We start from the raw sequence: 19,697 nt of genomic DNA, 5'->3' as shown, positions 1-19,697 counted from the left end.
GGTCTTATCCTGATCCTTAGGAGCTATTTGGATCTGGTTATACCCACTAAATCTATCCAGAAAAGAAAAGAATTTCTTCCCAGCTAGTGTATCAAGAACCTGGTCGATGAAAGGTAAGGGAAAGTGATCTTTTTGGGTTTCTTTATTTAGTTCCCTATAATCGACATAGATCCTCCACCTGATGTTCTTCTTTGGAAAAATGACTAATGGGGATACCCATTCACTATCAGAGATTGGATAAATAAATCCAACATCCAATAGCTTTTGGAGTTCTTCCTTCACAATGTTTTTCAAAGCAAGGTTCATTCTTCTTTGTGGTTGGCGAACATGTCGACATTCCTCTCATATATATATATATATATATATAGATATTCCCAAGCAAAGGCATCTTTCTCATTCTGAAGAATTTTTATAAATTGTTCAGTTTGGGAGGGCAATAGATTGGGATTGTTGTTCAATGTTTTCCCTGGAACGATCTCTACTAGAATACTATTATGGATTGTTATAATGGGAATGTTTTTAGTTTTTGTTTCTAGTTCAATGGTTTCCTGGGCAGTACGACTCATAACGGACTCTAATAATTGCCAGTCGAGAAAGAAACAAAATTAGAGTTACTAATAAATGTATTAATAGCATCATCTTTCGTTTCCTCTTTGAAACAAAGAGCTTCCCCAATAGTGAGAATTGGTCTAATGTTTTCGTTGTCAGGTTTAGACTCATCCCTGCGAGAAGTTTTTTGTGTTATAGCAAATCCTGGTTTAACCGATGAACTTGGTTCTTCAGGAGGGTATAACACAAGGTTCTTTGTAATTTCTCCATTTTATATTACCATGTTTCCTAACTGGCACCCAATGTAGGCATCAACCATGGAAATCCATGGTCTACCTAAGGTCAGGGGATGCCCCCCAACTAGAGATTGAGTGTGTAGTACTAAGAGATCAACAGGGTATTCCCAAGAGTCCACGGAGATAGTTACATCTTCCAATTTTCCTACAGGCCTCACAGTAGATCGATCTGCAAGTTCTAAAACGTCGGGGTTGGTTTAAGGTTAAGTAAGCCTAGGGTAAGTACAATGGTTGATGTTATAATGTTAATTGCAGCCCCAAGGTCTACCAGAACATTTGAAATATCAACCCCATTGATTTGTACTGTGAGGATCGGGTTTCCTGGATCACCATATTTGACGAGCATAATTTTTCCCAACATTATGTCTGACAAATTTCCCATGGCATGGATAGTGGATAAGTCTTTTGGCTTCCTCATAGGCTTCTTGGAACACAATTACTTAATGGTATTAGCATAGATTGGCACATCCTTCATAGCTTGGAGTAATGGAATATTAACAAATAGATTCTGTAATTCTCCCAAAAGATCAAATTCAAGTTGGGGAATCTGTTTTCTTAAGGACAACCTCTCAGGATAAGGTGGGACTGTGTGACTCCCTTAAGTGACAATTTTTTTGGTGGGGGGCTATTGTTCCTCATAATTTTGTGTCGGCCTACCCCTAGTCTCCCAGAGGAGTGTTGAAGTTCTGGTTCTGAGACTTCATGAACAGTTTGTTCAACAATTATTGGTGAAGTCTTCGTATTCACCACTCGTCCAAATCGAAGATTCAATTCATTGCATTCCAAATTGGCAATACTATATGCAGGAAGGTTGAGTGTCTCAACCTGTTGGGCTCCCCTATTATTCGGGTTTGGGTTGGGTTGAACAGGAAGTTGAGGACGAAGAGGAGGATTACTAGTGGAGGCATTGGGTGGAAGTTGTAACTATTGTTGTGTCACAGGCTGGGGAAGTTAATTTGTAGGAAGAGAAGGTCCACACCAATTCTGATACTGAGAAGGGACTCGACCACGTTGAGGTGACCAGGATTGCCAGGGTGTAGGATACTGATAATATTGCGGCCATGAAGGTGGAAATGGTGCAGGTTGAGACCCAAAATTCCAATTATTAAAATACTGAGAAGGGTCTTGAGTCATACCTTGATTCATATTTTGTGGTCGTGGTTGCCATGGCTTCTTTGGTCCCATGAAATAAAGCTGGTCTACTTCTTCATTTTCTCCTTGAAAGATTGCCTTCAGCCCAAGAAGTGATGGACACGTGCTAGTGGAATGGATTTGCTCACATATTGCACAGGTTTCGACGATATTAAGTGGACATTCCTTCAGCAGGTATTTCTTTTTGCATTAAGGGTAGAATATGGCCATTTCCTTCTCATCTTCCATTTGTTTTTGTTGCTTCGAGGGAAACAACCACCTCTTCGGCCACTTCTTCGTACTTGCATTTCCTACGAGCTCGTCTTGACCAACGGGTCTTTGGTCAAGGCCACCACTGACAATGATTATTCTGACCTCTTCCATGTAGTGCCATGGTCGCATGGCTCCATCAGCGTGCTTGTAGGAGCTGAGTTCTGACTCACTCCAATCAATTCACTTTTGCTAGCATTCTCCCTGCATGTGCTAATATAGGAGCCCTATAACACGGTAAGAAGTTCTACAAAGACATAATTGGAAAAGGGTTTACGTCCAATGTTTTTGTGGTGAGTGCTCTCATAGCAATGTATGGAAAATGCGGGAGTTTGAAGGATGCACACAATGTGTTTGATAAAATGTCTCAATGAAATGTGATGACTTGGAATTCCATGAACTTAGGATATGTTGAGAATAGTAGCATCGATGAAGCTATGAAATTATTCGAGAGAATGCCTTAAAGAAGTACAATGTCATGGAATTTGATGATTGTAGTGCATGCACAAAATGGGGATGTGGAAGAGGCTGCCAAATTTTTCAAGAAGATGCCTTGGCAAAATGTGGTTTCCTGGAATTCAATGATTACAAGATACGTGCAGAATGGGCGCATTGAAGATGATGAGAAACTGTTTCACTAAACGCCGGAGAAAAATGTGATTTCCTGGAATACAATGATTGTAGGTTATACAAAGAATGGTAACGTGGATGTGGCCCTGAAACTCTTCTAGAAAATGCCTCAACGAAATCTGGTCTCATGGAATACGATGATTGCAGGACTTCAACAGAATGGGCATGCTGATTGTGCCCTGAAGCTCTTTCAACAAATGAAACTGACAGGTGTAAAACCGAACTCTGTTACATTTGTCAGTGTTTTTCCTGCATGTGCCAACTTGACAGTTGTAGAGCATGGTAAGGAGGCCCATGAAGACACCATCAGAACTGGATCACACTTTGATGCCATTGTTAGAAACACCCTCATAGATATGTACGCAAAATGTGGGTATATCGAGGTTGCATGTACAGTTGTTGAAAAAATGTCTAAACGAGTCACAAGTTCATGGAATGTGATGATTATGGTTTATGCTATAAATGGGTGTGGCCAAGAGGCTCTCCAACTCTTTGAACAAATGCAACTCTCTAGTGTAAAGGAAAACCAGGCCACTTCTGTTGTTGTTCTATCTACCTGCTGCCATTCAGGCTTACTGGATGATGACAACCAATTCTTTGATCGAATGAGTCGATATTATGGCATTACACCTTTAGAAGAGTACTATTGTTGCATGTTCGACCTTCTTGGTCATGCAAGGGAACTGGAAGAGGCAGAAAACTTTATAAGGAAGATGCCCGTAGAACCTACCATGGTTGTTTGGAGTTCTTTGCTCAGTGCATGCAAAACGTATAACAATGTAGAACTTGGAGAACCTATTTCATAATACCTCTTTGAATTAGATCCAAATAATGTTACACATTATGTGTTGCTTTCAAATATATATGCGACAACTGGAAAGTGGGATGGTGTACAAAAGCTAGGAAACATGATGAAGGGTAGGGGAGTAAAAAAGATGCCAGCATATAGTTCGATTAAGAAGAATAACAAGGTTTATACTTTCCAAACGGGACGCATGCTGTAGAAGAGCAAGATGAAAGCTTCTCTACTAACTAATCGAGGAGTTTGTTATTATGAATAACATGATCAATATAGCTTCTGGGTAACCCAACTGGGCCAGGAAGATCAACGTACCAATAATTTCATCTCTTGTCATGGCCTAAAGGTGTTTATATCCAAGACTCTACCTACTCCGCCAACCTTGTTTTGTGTTCACCGTTTCTGGAGGACCTATGTCAGATCCAAGATAGTTGTTATAAAGTAAATCATTAGAACAATCCTGCTTAGTTGGATGTTTAAACTTTACTTTCTTGGATCTAAGTGATATTATCATAGTTTGCTATTGTTGCTTCTTTGATAATAGATTTGGAGAGAATTTCTAATGTTATTCGATTCGATTATCAGGGCTATCAGGGAAATCGAGGTTAAGAATTCACTTTATCTGGAAAACATGATTGAAGGATTTTCTATTCTAGTTATAGTTTAGGAATGCTTTTTTTGCACTTTCAAAGATGGTATTTGCATTTTGATTTTTCTCCAAATATAAGGCAACTGCCATTCCATTTCTTAGAGTTTTAGCTCAATGTTATACAACAAAATGACCCCCTCATCAGCTCAAAGGGGAAAGACATGATAGTTGAAGCAAAGACCAATATCACATGTCTTGTTTCCACACTAACGCTGGCTATACACTGACAACCTGCTTTATAAAGCTTCTCTGTAAGCCTAAGGGTGCGTTAGTGACCCTACTAACTCTAGTTGTTAGTTCAGGAACAACGTTAGTGGATCCTAATGAAGTTCTAAAGGTCAAAGGAGCAAATTGACTCATAAATATCTAGATATTTTCTCCTAAATCTACTCGAGAAAAGCAAGGAAACATCTCAAGTTCAACCTATTTGGGGGATTACTAATCCTAGTGAAGGAGGCAAATGGGAAAGAGCTGAAAAGCATGGCAACTTCATTGCTTTTACCCTAAGGAACTCATGGAGGAACTTGGCAACCCTAACTCAATTGACACACAAGCAAAGCTAGGGCTATAGTGATAGAGGTCAGATCATTTGAAAGGATAGCGTACTTGATTGTCGAGCATTGTCTCAAATCAGAAGAAGTTGGTAAGAAGGGAGAGAGAGAGAGAAGCTGGAGGGGTAAAGGAAGGATGATGCAACAAATGGTTGTAATCACTCTTCCGACATTAATATAGAACTGCAGTTGTACTGTCTACTCCGTGGTGTTGGTACTATCATTCATTAGCTTGTTTGTCCAATACATTTTAGCATGAGTAACTTAATTGTGTGTAAATAAATGTTCTTTTATGTATTCATGTATTAGTTATCAAGGTTGTATGCTATGATTATGCTTGTCTCTTCTATGTGCAGGACTTGATCTAGAGTCGGCTCAGGGGACTTCCACCTAGCTGCATTGCGCTCTCCAGCAAATCTACACGGAGGCTTGAGGTAATCTATTTGTCCTACTTTGATAGTTAGTTATTGTTTATGAACATTCATGTAACTTTGTGACGGTTGCAGATAATATTACAATCTGCCAAAGGTCCCAGGAAGACCTTTGAGGGCATCTTCATTCTCCATACACTGTGCATTTTATCCTATAGCAGAATTGGTGACTCCGCTGGGGACTATACATCTAGTTCCCGATTTACCCGAACAGTTCTTGGTTTCCTCCTCCTTCTAAGACCTCCCTATACTTCTTCATTCCCTTTCTGAGCCACCAAAACCTTGCTGCATTCTACCTTCACATATTCAGCCTTGAATCTGATCTAAAAGGCCCTGATTTGAGTTGTTTTCCCACACTAACGCAGGTTAGCAAACTACACAGTGCTTTATAAAGCTCTATGTCTGCATACACAGAGCATTAGTGGACCCAGTAACTCTCTATGGCCACTGCTACAAAGTTTTAGTCACTTAAATCTTGATATATAGTTGTGTCTGCAAACTCAAGGGGACAGGAAGCCTGCTCATGGACTAAAAGAGGGTCCGCAACTGCATTTTGTTAGCAAGATCGGTGTCCTGAAAGAATTTTTTTTGTAGGAAATAAGTTTTTTTTCTTTCTTAAAACATTTTTTATGAAAGAAAGATCCACATTTTTTATTCATTCTTTTGTTTAGCGAGTTAAAAGCTGCTTTATTTTGGTTTCAAATAGTTGTTAGGAAAGCATTGGAAAGATTTATATTGGTTATGCATGTGTTATTTGTTGGAATTATGATGTATGTGTTGTACTTGATGGAAACCCACTTGTAACAGAACAACTCACTTGTATATGGTAACTAGATGAATCTACAGAAGAGATATCAGAAGTGACAGAATGCATGAAATGCAGGGCAACTTCAAGGAATCAGTTCAGAAAGCAACTCGCTCAGATGACAGATCACAGTACTATAGGTTAACAGCACAGAGTTACATATTAGACTACACATAATGAAGAAAGAGAAGTATACGCAGGTTCACCATTGACCAAGCCATGTATACACGCGGGTTCACTGTTTACAAAGTTGCGTATTCGTACACACGCACTTTCACTAAAGGAAAAGCAGGTATACCTTGTAAAACTAAATGTTTGGTCCATGGTATTGGTCCAAGGTATCGGGTCCGAGACATTGACCCCAGGTATTTGGTCCAAGGTATTGGTCCTAAGTGGTTATGGTCCATGGTATTGAGAAAGGCCTAAAACTATAAAAGGAGGAGAAGATCATTAGGCCAAGTGTGCAAGTATTGAATATCTAATATAGTGTGCGATCTAATATGCAGGTTATTGGCTTATGGTGTCGTGCTTGATCTTAACCGAGGAAGAACCTTAACGCTTGATGAAGGATAAGATCTAATGATGTATCAGGATCTTAAGGCTTGAAGTGAATTATTTTTATGTGGTTTGATCATGTATCTGATTAACTGGCACATGTTGTAATCTGTAAATATGATGATCTAGGTATGACTGAAGTCTGGAATAGTTGTTATGTTTAAATCATCTTTTACATATCTATACACAGGTTCACTTTAGAAAAGAAGCATATACACACTGGTTCTGCATATCAAAACAACATATACATCTTAAATTTGATTTGCAGATCTGTACGCTAGTTCGCTTTGATGAAACATGGAAGCAGCGTATACCTTATAAAATATGTTTTAGTTGCTTCTGTTTGCTATTGCAATGTTTTGGGTTATTGCTTGGGTTCTGGCTACTATTCTGGTGACATCATTCTAAATGATCAGATTGATGGAGTGATTGATTGATTCGGTTGTGGTTGGTTCAAAAGGAAATTGGTTGATGTAGATATATTTGATGATTGAATGATGTTGTTGATGGATCCAGTATGAAAATTCATGAAACGTGGTCCCTGAAAGAAAAGAGAAGGTTGTAGCCTTCTGTAGTCTGGCACCTACGTACTAGTAAACATATCAGCTAGTACAAGAGCTAGGGAGTTGTAGCTCCCTTCCAGTAGAAGCTGGAGAATGAGAGAAGGTTGTAGCCTTCTACAGGTAGAAGCCTGCGTACTAGTATAAGACTGCACCAGTACAAAAATTGTAAACAGAATATTCTTATTATTAAAAGAAGACAAAGACGATTGTAGCAGGTGGTTTTCACCCACATTGGGTTTCCACCTTATATCTTGGTGTTCATGTGTGATGATCTATTCTGTTTTCACTGCACCTGGTTACTGTTTATATGGTTAATGAATTTTTGATGCACTAATTAAAGATCCACATATGATGAATTAACTAAATCATAAGTTTGTTGGATATATGCTAGTTGCATGTACACGCGAGTTCCCTTAATTGAAGTAGCGTATATGAATCTGATTATGGAAATGAAAAATTATTGATTTGCTAATACTGATTCAACCCCCCCTCTCAGTATTATTTCCAACATTATTATGACTAAGATGCATGGAACAAATATGAATATGTGAAAGACTCTCACCTGTAGAATATAGCTTGTTTTCATCGAATTAAATATTTTTTAAAGCATTGTCTTGTGCATGATTTTTGAGTCAAAGTCCCATCACATTTCATACGTCAACTCCCCTACCGAAGACACTAAAAAAATACACATAAAATTTACCTAAAATCAATCAATAACTCTTTATTGAGCAAACAAACATTAGTTCAGGCTAGGATCTTGGGATAGGCAGTGTGAGTAAACTACCCAAGATCGGAAACCAAAACTAGTGTCATTAAAAGAGAGAAAATTCCTTCTGCACTCATACTATCGGGACCACTCCAAACAAAGCCGAGCTAAATACGAGACAACATCGCATTGTAAGTGAAGGTAGTCTGCCTTCGCTTGTAACTCCTTTGGGTATTTTGTGTATTGGGATCCCTTTGAAGATTTTGGAGCTAAGTCAGGGACTCAGGTATCCTACCCACACAGCATACTGTTTGCGACTATGTCCCCCCCGATAGTGTCTGTGATCTGAGGTATCCTTAGTGGCCAAGCTTTTAGGGACTTACATAAGGTGGCTAGGGCAGGCTGCCCTAGTACCTAACACAGACAGACCTACTCTGTCTTCAGTTTTTGGGAGGGTGCTCGTCTTCACGAGAGTACTTGGCCCCTCAATCTGAGGTTTGGGCGAAGCTCTAGAGTAACCGTAACTATACATTTGGTTATCCCTCTTTGTTGTTCATTGTGATATTGGGTTTCATCTCTAGTGGTCGGTGTTTATCAGACAGGGTCATTTCCCTCTATTTCCTGATTGATCAACTTAGTGTATTTTTTATATTTTTTTAGGTACCCGTGTGCTATCATTGAGACTTTAACAAATATCACGATAAAATATATTGATAAAAATTAACGGTCACCATGGCTACATCTGAACCTCATCGTCAATCTAGACAATTGTTAGGACTTCCTCCACTCATTGTGGAAGATCTGCCGAGCTCCAGTGAACTGGATTCCCCATCTTCAGGGAATCAGTCTCCTAGATCTCACACGGAATCTGTTTGGACAACTGACGATTCAAGTTTGTTGGAGGATTTTTTTACCGAAGGATTTCTTCCTCCCTTTCATCCTCCACTCACGAATCTGTTGGACCTGCTCTTGGTTCTCGTGTCACCTGTACTCCCTGTCTCTTTAGTTGGAACATTTCCATCCATCCCGTTGACGACTAACGGGTCATGGAACTTTGTGGACACTTTTGGTCCTCCACCACTTCCCCAGTCGACAGTCACCACCACACTGTTGATGGTGAACCCCGCTATCCCATTTGTCCCAGGTACAACCACTCACATGACACCCTCCACAAGTGGAACCCAGTCGATGCCAGGTTCCACCCCTTTAGTGTCAAACTGTATACCTTCGACAAGTGCTACATACAGCGCTCCTTATAACGCTCAATATAGCACTATTAGCACGGTTCCCGTCCACCAACAATATGGTCGGCAGCCATTGTACAGTTCAAACCCCCAGATTCAAGTATCTGGGGGCATTCCCAATATGCACATATCGGTCGGGAACGTAACAGTTCCCCCTCCATTCTTAGGCATGCATGGTCAGTCATTGATTGACATGAGCGTTCCTTATGTCAATCAAGGACATATGGTTAGTTCTGTGGCGGGCGGGAATGTTATGAAACCAGCTCAAGAAAAGATAGATCAACGCCTTAGAATTCAGCCTCTTCGAGGGGGAAACCTCCTTTACATTACATAAATGAACAATTCTTGGATGATTCAAATGACAAAACCTCCTTTCTATATATAGGAGTCTAAGGAGTCACAATATAATCCAGCCGACCTAACAATAATAATATAAAGCCACAAAAATAACAATAGAGGGATTCTATGGGGCACAGTAATAACAATATGGGGGCAATAGGGGCACAACAATATTAATAAGGGGTATAACTACAATAGTAATGGGGTAATCACTATTATTATAGGGACCCAACATGCCCCTCTCCTTCAAAAAAGTGTTGTCCTCAACGCTTGAGTAGTTCTAGATACTTCTGCATAAAATTATCATCCTCCCATGTGGAATCTTCAACGGATAAGTTCTTCCACTTGATAAGATACTCCGAAATTGAACGATTTCGTAGCTGTCGAGTTCTTGTTTCTGTGACTGCTTCCGGTTCCAATATAATTTTTCCTTCCTCGTCAAGTTCTGGAAATATTGTTTGAACTGGGAGCTTGTCGCCTATAACCTTCTTTAAACATGAAACATGGAAAACTGGGTGCAATCGAGAAGCTGCAAGAAGCTCCAATTTGTATGCCATAGTACCAATCTTTTGCAACACCTTGTACGGACCATAATACTTTGGTGATAATTTATTATCCTTCTTAGCTTGCTTGAGGGACATTTGCTTATATGGTTGTAGCCGTAGGAATACCCAATCACCTACATCAAAACTTCTTTCACTGCGATGTTGATCTGCCTGTTGTTTCATTCTATTCTGTGCCAACACGAGGTTATCCTTTAAGAGTTGGAGGACTTGTTGTCGATGTTCAATGTGATGTTCCACTGCCTAAACCTTAGAATTTTCTCTTAAATATGATGTGATGGATGGTGGTTGATACCCATAGTGTGCCATAAATGGGGTCATTTTTGTTGTTGTATGGAAGGAAGTGTTATACCACCATTCAGCCAGAGGCAACCATTTGACCCATTGTGTCTGTTTATTAGATACAAAGCAACGAAGATATCCTTCCAAACATTTGTTTACTATCTAAGTTTGCCCATCAGATTGAGGATGATAAGATGAGCTATGAGCTAACTAACTACCAAGACAAGAAAATAATTCTATCCAAAAATTTCCAGTGAAAATGGGATCTCTGTCACTTACAATAATCTTTGGGTTTCCATGTAGCTTTTGAATTGTTTCCATAAATGCAGTAGAAACTGTACTGGCTTTAAATGGATGTGATAATGCACAAAAGTGTGCATACTTGGTAAGTCTGTCAACTACCACCATGATGACACTCTTTCCCTCAGACTTGGGTAAACCTATGATAAAATCCATTGAAACCTCCTCCCATCGTTGGCTTGGAATGGATAAAGGTTGTAATAGACCCGGTGTCTTAATTGTTTCAACTTTATTTTGTTGGCAAACCAAACATTCAGCCACAAACTTTTGAATATCTGATTTAAGGCCATCCCAAAAAATTCCTTCTTAACCCTGTGGTAAGTTTTTAAAAATCCTGAGTGCCCTCCTAAGGGAGAAGTGTGCAATTCCATAAGAATCTTTTGTTTTAGCTAGGAATTCTTATAGAGGTATAAGCAATCTTTGTACCATAACAAATCATTTTGCCAGCTAAATGTACCAGACGTACTGGAATCTTGTTGTAACTTTCGAATAAGTGCCCACACTTCTTCGTCATTCTTCCATTCCTCCCTTGCTTCGTTTATCCAATCTAGTTGGATAATAGAAATGGCACACAACAATGCTTCCACATCCTCATCCTTTCTTGAGAGTGCATCTGCCACCACATTTTGCTTCCCTTTTTTGTAGATGATTTCAAAGTCATAACCCAACATCTTTGTGACCTGCTTTTGTTGCTCTTCAGAGGATAATCTTTGTTGTAAAAAGTATTTAAGGCTATCATGATCCGTTTTAACCTTGAAGTGTCTACCCATTAGGTAGGGTCGCCATTTCTTAGGTGCATGGAATATTGCCAACATTTCCTTCTCATAAATAGATTTGCTTAAAAACTTTCCTTTGATTGGACGAATTTCAAAAGCAATGGGTCTTTCATCTTGCATTAGAACAGCACCAATTCCATTTCCTGAAGCATCACATTCCACAATAAAAGATTTTGTGAAGTCCGGTGTAGCTAAGACCGGTGCTTGGCACATTGCCTCTTTAAGATGTTCAAAGGCCTTTGTTGCTTCCGGAGTCCATGAAAATGCAACTTTCTTCAATAATGTTGTTAGAGGTGCTATTATTCTCCCATAATTCTTAACAAACTTGCGATAATACCCTGTCAACCCGAGAAATCCTCGCAGATGCTTTATGGATGTGGGGATTTTCCATTTCTTAATGGCTTTAATTTTGCTAGGGTCTACCTTAACTCCTTCATGTGATACAATATGACCCAAATATTCCACCTCCTGGACTCCAAAGAAACATTTGGATCTTTTTGCATATAATTGTTTCTCCTTCAATAGTTGTAGCACCTTGTCAACATGTTCAACATGATCCTTCCAAGACTTGTTGTAGATTAGTATATCATCAAAAAATACTAACACAAATTTTCTAAGGAATGGTTTGAAAATTGAATTCATCAAACCTTGAAATGTTGAAGGTGCATTGGTAAGGCCAAAAGGCATGACCAAAAATTCATAATGACCCTCATGAGTTCTAAATGTTGTTTTTGGAATGCCTTCAGTCTTCATTCTAATTTTATGATATCCTGAACGAAGATCCAGCTTGGTGAAGTAAATTGATCCATGCAATTCATCCAGTAATTCATCAATGACAAGAATGGGGAACTTATCTTTAATAGTGAGCTTGTTGAGCTCCCTATAATCCGGATACATGCGCCATGATCCATCCTTCTTGTGCACCAATACTACTGGAGCAGAGAAAGAACTTTGACTCGGTTGAATTATACCAGCCTCTAGCATTTCTGCAACCATACGTTCAATTTCACTCTTTTGGACATAGGGATATCTGTATGGCCTGATGTTTGGAGGAACACTTCCTAGAATCAGATGAATAGCATGATCATGATCACGGATAGGTGGGAGACCTTTGGGAGTCTCAAATACCTTGGAATGATTGTCCAGGACTTTTTGGAGATCTGGAGAAATAGATGATTCCGATGTGGAAACATCTAGCGAGCATAATTGTGCAATTACACCTCTTTGCTCCTTTTTTAGAAGCTTTTTCATACTATTAGAGCTTATTATCTTTCCTGGTTTCCCTGCAATACCCCTTAATTCAACTTCCTTTCCTTCCGTAGAAAATTTGATGAAAATTTCTTGAAAATTAAAAGCTATTGTACCCAGGGATTGTAGCCATTAGACTCCGAGTACAACATCAGCACCTCCCATTGGAATGGAAAGCATTGGGCTAGTCAATACATATTCTCCCATGGATAGCTTGATATTATGGCACTTTCCAGAGCAATTAATTGTTCCTCCATTTGCAATCATCACTTGGCACTCTGGTGCTGGATATAGGAAGCAATTCAATTCTTTTGCTACCTTACAATGAATAAAATTGTGGGTGCTTCCTGAATCAATCAACACTATTACCTTTTTCTTCTTGATTTGTCCTTCTATCTTGATAGTTTGAGGAGTGGTAATTCCCGCCAATGCATTACAAGATATGGTCGGATTTATTTGTTCTTCATCTAGGCTTTGTTCCTGGAGTATATCCTCTTCTTTATGAGTCATGCTAGAGCTTTTAGGTTCCTTACTAGATGTTTGCATTTTCTTTCCTCGGGGCATCAGTTACCGATAATAATGCTCTACTATGCCCTTTGAATTCCTTCAAAAAATATTTTCAAACCAAGCTTAAGCAAAAATTTAAGAAAATCTACACACCTTTTTTCACTTTGTAGGATCTCGATATTGCCTCTGATGTATCTCTGTACTTTCCAATCATCTAGTTCTGAATTTGTGAGCTGTAGTAGCCCTCTGTGTCCTCTTTCCAATGCCACAAGTCTGACCCAAATTGGATTCTCCAAGGAAGTGTTATGTGAAATCTCCCACAGTGACTTGCTTATAGACTAGTTCAGTAGAGCGAACTTGTACGACGTGCCACGAGTCACTGTTTCAACCTTTGGATCTGAAACATGCATACAAGAAACTACAGTCCGTCCTCTTTCTATAACTTCTTATGAAATTTCAATCCGATCCCCAGAGAGAAAGTTATGACGATTTTCCCCAGGTCACCTGTTTTGAATGTAATTCAGGAGTATGCAAAAAGACCAACTTCCTCAGATCATATCTCTGCAAATATCGCGCGAAAAGCTCTAAAATTCGGACCCAACGTTCAGCGCGATTTCTTCTCAAATGGGTTTTTTTTGCGACTTCTGAAATGTCACAGAAAAAAGTTATAGTGAAAATGCCACGATGACCTGTTTGGAGCAGCGAAACCCTAGAATCCAAAGCTCTGATACCAAATGTTATGAAACCATCTCAAGAAAAGATAGATCAACGCCTTAGAATTCAGCCTCTTCGAGGGGGAAACCTCCTTTACATTACATAAATGAACAATTCTTGGATGATTCAAATGACAAACCCTCCTTTCTATACATAGGAGTCTAAAGAGTCACAATATAATCCAGCTGACCTAACAATAATAATATAAAGCCACAAAAATAACAATAGAGGGATTCTATGGGGCACAATAATAACAATATGGGGGCAATAGGGGCACAACAATATTAATAAGGGGTATAACTACAATAGTAATGGGGTAATCACTAGTATTATAGGGACCCAATAGGGAATCCTCAAGGAGGTCCTAACCAATCCATGGGGGCACCCTACTCACAAATTCAAATGAGTCAAGGGGGCACTGCTTATCCTGGGGGCAATTCTATACCCCAACATCAAATTCCCCATGGAAATCCACACTACAACGCCATACCTCAAGGCAAGTACTATATCACGCAGCTTATGTATAATATTGGGATTCAAACGATGGGAGGACCACAAGGTTCCTCAAGTCATATGTCATCGCCTTGGTCCGAGTCGGGGGCACCACACACTTTGTCTTTCTTGGCAACATTGGATATCCCCGACTTGTACAAATTTCCAAATGAACCCATCTATCATAACTTACTTTGGCCGCCGATCCCGCATAAAATACCAACAAACATCCCCAAGTTTGAAGGGAAACAAGGGGAGGATCCGTGCACTCATATCACCACCTATCATCTTTGGTGTGTTTCCAACTCCATGGTGGATGATAGTGTCTGGTTACATCTTTTCCCCCGCACCCTCACTGGCAACGCAGCTAAGTGGTACATTGAGTTACCACGTGCGTCAGTAAATACCTTCGATGCTCTAGCGATGGAATTCTTAAAGAACTTCCAGCTACCCATCCGCTATGAGACTAGGACAGAGCTCCTCACTTCATTACGTCAGGATACTGCCACCCACATATCTGATCATATACATGAATGGAGACGTAGGTGGAGGTTAGTCAAAGCTCCCCTCCCAGACTATCTCTTAGCAGACTGGTTCTGCAAGTCCCTACTCCCGCAAATCGCTAAAGATGTCACTTTAGGTGGTGCAGTCACAGAAGACCAATCCATACATCGTGCCCAGCACTTAGATATGATATATTCACAGTCTGGCACTCTTTATGACGTAATCCCCAATGCCCCTCGTAACTCCAATGTTTCCGCTACTTAGCACCCCGGAGCGCACACCGATGGGATTATCGGCACAAACTTTGGGGTTGCTGTAAAACAACTCAGTGGTCACATTGCCCAGATGGCAGTGGACCCCTCTACCAAATCGATTGATCTTCCTACCACTGCGATAGACTCTGTGCAGTCTATGCAAAAACCTGGTGGTAAGAACAAGAAGAATAAGAAAAAGACCGCTCCTTCTGAGGAGCTGTTAGGTCCCTATACTACTAGTGTAACCTCTTATTGTTATTACTACAACCCCATTATTATATTTTTGTGCCCATGTAGTCCCCATATTGTTATTATTGTGCCCCATAGAAGCCCACTATTGTTATTATTGTGCCCTTACATTATTATTGTTATGTCGGCTCTAATTATATTATGACCCCTTAGCCTCCTATATATAGAAAGGAGGTCTTTTCATTTGTTTCATCCAAGAATTCTTCATTTGTGTAATGTAAAGGAGGTTTCCCCCTCGAAGAGGCTGAATTCTAAGGCGTTGATCTATCTTTTCTATCTTTTTGTGAGTTGGTTTCATAACATTTGGTATCAGAGCTTTGGATTCTAGGGTTTCACTGCTCCAAACAGGTCATCGTAGCATTTTCGCTATAACTTCTTTTTTTTTGGCGATGTTTCAGAAGCTAAAAAGAAAACCCAATTGAGAAGATATCTTACTAAACCTCGGGTCTGAATTTCAGTGCTTTTCTCACTATATTTTCGGATATATGATCTGAGGAAGTTATAGTTTTTGCAAGCTCCAGAATTTCATCTAAAACAAGTCATCATGGAATTTCCGCTATAACATTTTCGCTAGAAAGTTTCAGAAGTTAAAACAAAAACCCATTTGAGAAGACATCGGTCTGAACCTTGAGTCCAAATTTCAGATCTTGTCTCGCTATATTTTAGAATATATGATCTGAGGAAGTTAGGGTTTTGGCAGACTCCCGAATTACATCATAAACACGCGACCTGGGGAAAATAATCATAACTTTCGTTACTCATAAGTAGTCAACAAAGCAGCAAAACCCAAAACAGAAGGTCGATGCGCCTCCTAATGATGGAAAGGATAAACCCGCCAGATTCCCTTGCAAAATCTGTGCTGAAGACCACATGACCTATCGTTGCCCGCGTCTTCAGGAATGCACATAATACATTGCTAAAAAGGATACTGGTAGGACCCCCACTGTCCTTAATAATCCTTTCCCCGCTCAGCAGCAGCAAAACCTTATTGCAAACCAACCCCAACCCCCGCAAGGGGGCAACGGTGGTTCGCAACATCCTTCAGCTAGTGAAGGATCTTCTACCGTTTACACCTTTGAAACGGTAGATCTACAAACAAGAGCCAAATCCTATGGAGCTCATGTCACTCATGCAAAGGAACCTTCCTCAAGTCAAAACCCACTGCCACCCAACGATTTGCATATCGAACGGCCGGTTGCTGACCTTGTAATTCGCCCCCCCAAAGGGGCACTTCGACGCACAACACACAATACATCTGCATGTGCCACCAAAAACTACCACATTGTAGAAGATTTGGCGCAAGTGTCGTCGGCTATGTCAGCGCTCGAAGTATTACAAACATGCCCAGAACAAAGGAAATCTTTGCTTTTGGCTATTGGTGGTATCGACCCACAGGATTCCATGCTTCCAATTTTCGACATGGAAAAGTGTAAACCTCCCCTTTCCCACCAGCTTGCATTTCAAGTGCAAATTTTTTCGAAAGGTAAAGGTATACACAGTACTATCATCGACGAAGGTGCTTCTACCTCTGGGTTCTCCAACCCTATCCCTGCGGTCAAATTCCCTTAAAGCTTTCGACGGCCACACTTTCATCCCAAAAAGTTACCTAGCTAGCTACCCCATCACTTTGTATGGGAAAACGGTAACGGTGGACATAGAAGTCATAGATAAAAAACTTGACTATAATCTCTTGCTGGGTTGCAGTTGGACATATGCCATGATGACCATCGTATCTACTGTCTTTCACATCATCCTATTTCCATTGGATTGAAAGGTAGTTAGAGTAGACCAGCTATCCTTCTGCACCCCTGATTACTCCCCGTTACCAAGCGGCTCTATACCCCTGGTAGGTGGTGTACTTGAATCTTACGTCAGTATCAGTACCGGTCTATTGAAGGCTTCTTCCCTCATGGGTTATTTCCCTCTTCAGCCGCCCAAGGTTTCCCAGACAGTCAATAGGCATTCATCTATTCCTCATGAACAAACCAATCCATGGATCCTACTGGCTCCTTCAGACATTGACACATACAGAGAAAAAATGCCGCTATCACCAGCTGAATTGGCCTACCAAGCCATTCAATCTGCATCCGCATCTCCGGTCACTTTGGTTACGGCCAACGGTACCACTTCCCCTCCCATAAATGCTCCTTCTTTCGATCCACTCAATCAAGTCCTACCTACGGATGAAGTTATTCGAGAAATCATGAGTTTAGAAGAGCGACCTTGGGAGGATTCACACCATCATGTTTCGATATCTGATTCGGACACGATGCCTCTTCAAATCCTGTCCCCAAACATACCAGAAATTGTTTCCTCACCCTATATGACCATCCAAACTTTGGAGGCGGAGGAAACATGGGAAATATTTCAAAGACATTTCTCATCGATATTTTCGTCAAGACAGACATTGTGGAAAACATCCAGATTGGAGCAGATTGCAATCCTGAGGAAATTGCAAGCTTCACATGCCTTTTTAAGGAATTCTGCGATGTATTCGACTGGTCTTATGAGGAAATGCCCAGCATAGATCCGTCTATTATCGAGCATGAGATCAAGCTTTACGATAATGCTAAACCTGTTCATCAAAGGCTTCGACTGGTCCATCCCCGCAAAACGACAGCCATAAAAAACGAAGTAAAAAAATTGTTACATGTTGGTTTCATCTATCTTGTTCTTTTAATGGAATGGGTTTCCAGTCTAGTTCTTGTCAATAAAAAACAAGGAACCATCTGCATATGTGTCGACTATCGAGACTTGAACGCTGCGTGTCCCAAGGATAATTATCTGACACCGTTCATCGATCAAATCATCGACGACTGCACCGATTGTGAATCATTTTCATTCATGGATGGATTCTCAGGTTACAACCAGATTGTTATAAAACCCAAAGACCAACACAAAACCGCCTTCGTCTGCCCATGGGGCATCTTTGCCTATCGAAAACTCCCATTCGGTTTAAAGAATGCTGGAGCAACTTTTCAAAGAGCCATGGACTACTCATTTCACGATATTAGGCATATCATTCAAGCTTACTTGGATGACCTTCCAGCCTGTTATACACATTTTTGTGCCTTGTATCACTAAGCATGAAATGTCAATAATCAAGGGATCCAAAGTCCCTAAACATGTTGTTCCTACCCCTAGAGGAACAAGGCCAGCAAACCACAGCAATTCACAGAAGTTCTCCACCTGAAAACACTCAAAAACAAGGCAATTCTGGATCATGTCAACTGCTCCACTGAGCATCTGCGCTGAATGTCAACTGCTCCACTGTCTACCTGCGTTGAATGTCAACTGCAAAGAAGGCTACCTGCGCTGAGCATAACTGGACAAGTGGCAGGCTCATTTCTCAAGGTGTCAATGCCCAGGAAGCTTCCAAAATGACACTTGGATCAGGGAATTCGACTGGTGATGAGTAAGAGGTTCCAAATCTCCAAGTGGAAGCAAGAACCTCCAAGTGGACTCAAGAACTGAAGTGGGAGAGGACACTAGTCAGTTTCATACCAGCCTCAAGCTGACTCATCCTCTCTCCAAAACTCCTATATATAGATCTCTCTCCATGAGGTCAAGGGAGGCTGGAATTTGGTATTTGCAAAGAATTGTTGTTGGTTTGTGGCTAGAAACATTGGGTGTGTTATGCTTTGAAGGGAGCTGAAGAAGGAATTCCATTCTGCTGGGAAGGAGATGCTGGGTTGGAGCCCTATGGGTTGTATCTCTTCCTGAATCCTGTTACTTTCAATAAAGCTATCTTGATTCTTTCCTATATGCTGGTGTATTTTGTATGATTGCATTAGTATATTTGATTTACTTCTAATCCTGAATCATTTATGAATATGTATATTTGCCTTTGTATTGTGTTCTTCTCTTGTCGCAAGTAGCTACTCTCTTGTCACAGGTAGCTGTTCTCTTGTGATCTCGCGGGATTCAAGTAGCTGTTCTCTTGAGCAAGCGAGGAGGAAAGTAGCTGTGGACACACAAAGAGAAGAGGATCTAGTTCGAGGGACAACCGAAAGACAACGGTAAGTCTGCTGATCTCCCCTCTTTTACATTTCATAAAGGAAGAAATCATAATAGCTGTATTCGTTTGTTGCTAAGGCGCTGTCACACCTTAGGTGGATAGGATCGTCCTGCATAGGCATTTTTCCCCACAACAAATTGACAACTCCACTGGGGAAGAACTTGTTTATTCATTTCATTTGTGTTTCCGTCATTTGTTTACTTCATAGACTTGACAGCAACTCTTGAACTGCATCTTTCCCGGATGCAAAGTAAAAGTTGCTGCTTTGA

General features: G+C 40.4%; 1 pseudogene; it reads left to right on the top strand.

Moving 5' to 3' along the window:
* The first annotated feature begins 2,980 nt into the window (after nt 1-2,980).
* LOC149147360 (putative pentatricopeptide repeat-containing protein At3g23330 pseudogene) lies at nt 2,981-3,682 on the top strand (annotated as a pseudogene).
* Nucleotides 3,683-19,697: the final 16,015 nt, after the last annotated feature.

Source organism: Pinus tabuliformis, chromosome 9 (genome assembly GCF_031772625.1).
Source record: "Pinus tabuliformis cultivar Carrire ecotype Pingquan chromosome 9, CPIR1, whole genome shotgun sequence".
In the NCBI taxonomy this organism is placed as follows: Eukaryota; Viridiplantae; Streptophyta; class Pinopsida; order Pinales; family Pinaceae; genus Pinus; species Pinus tabuliformis.
Note: the sequence above shows the minus strand (reverse complement) of the source record. Positions and strands in the feature narration are given on the sequence as shown.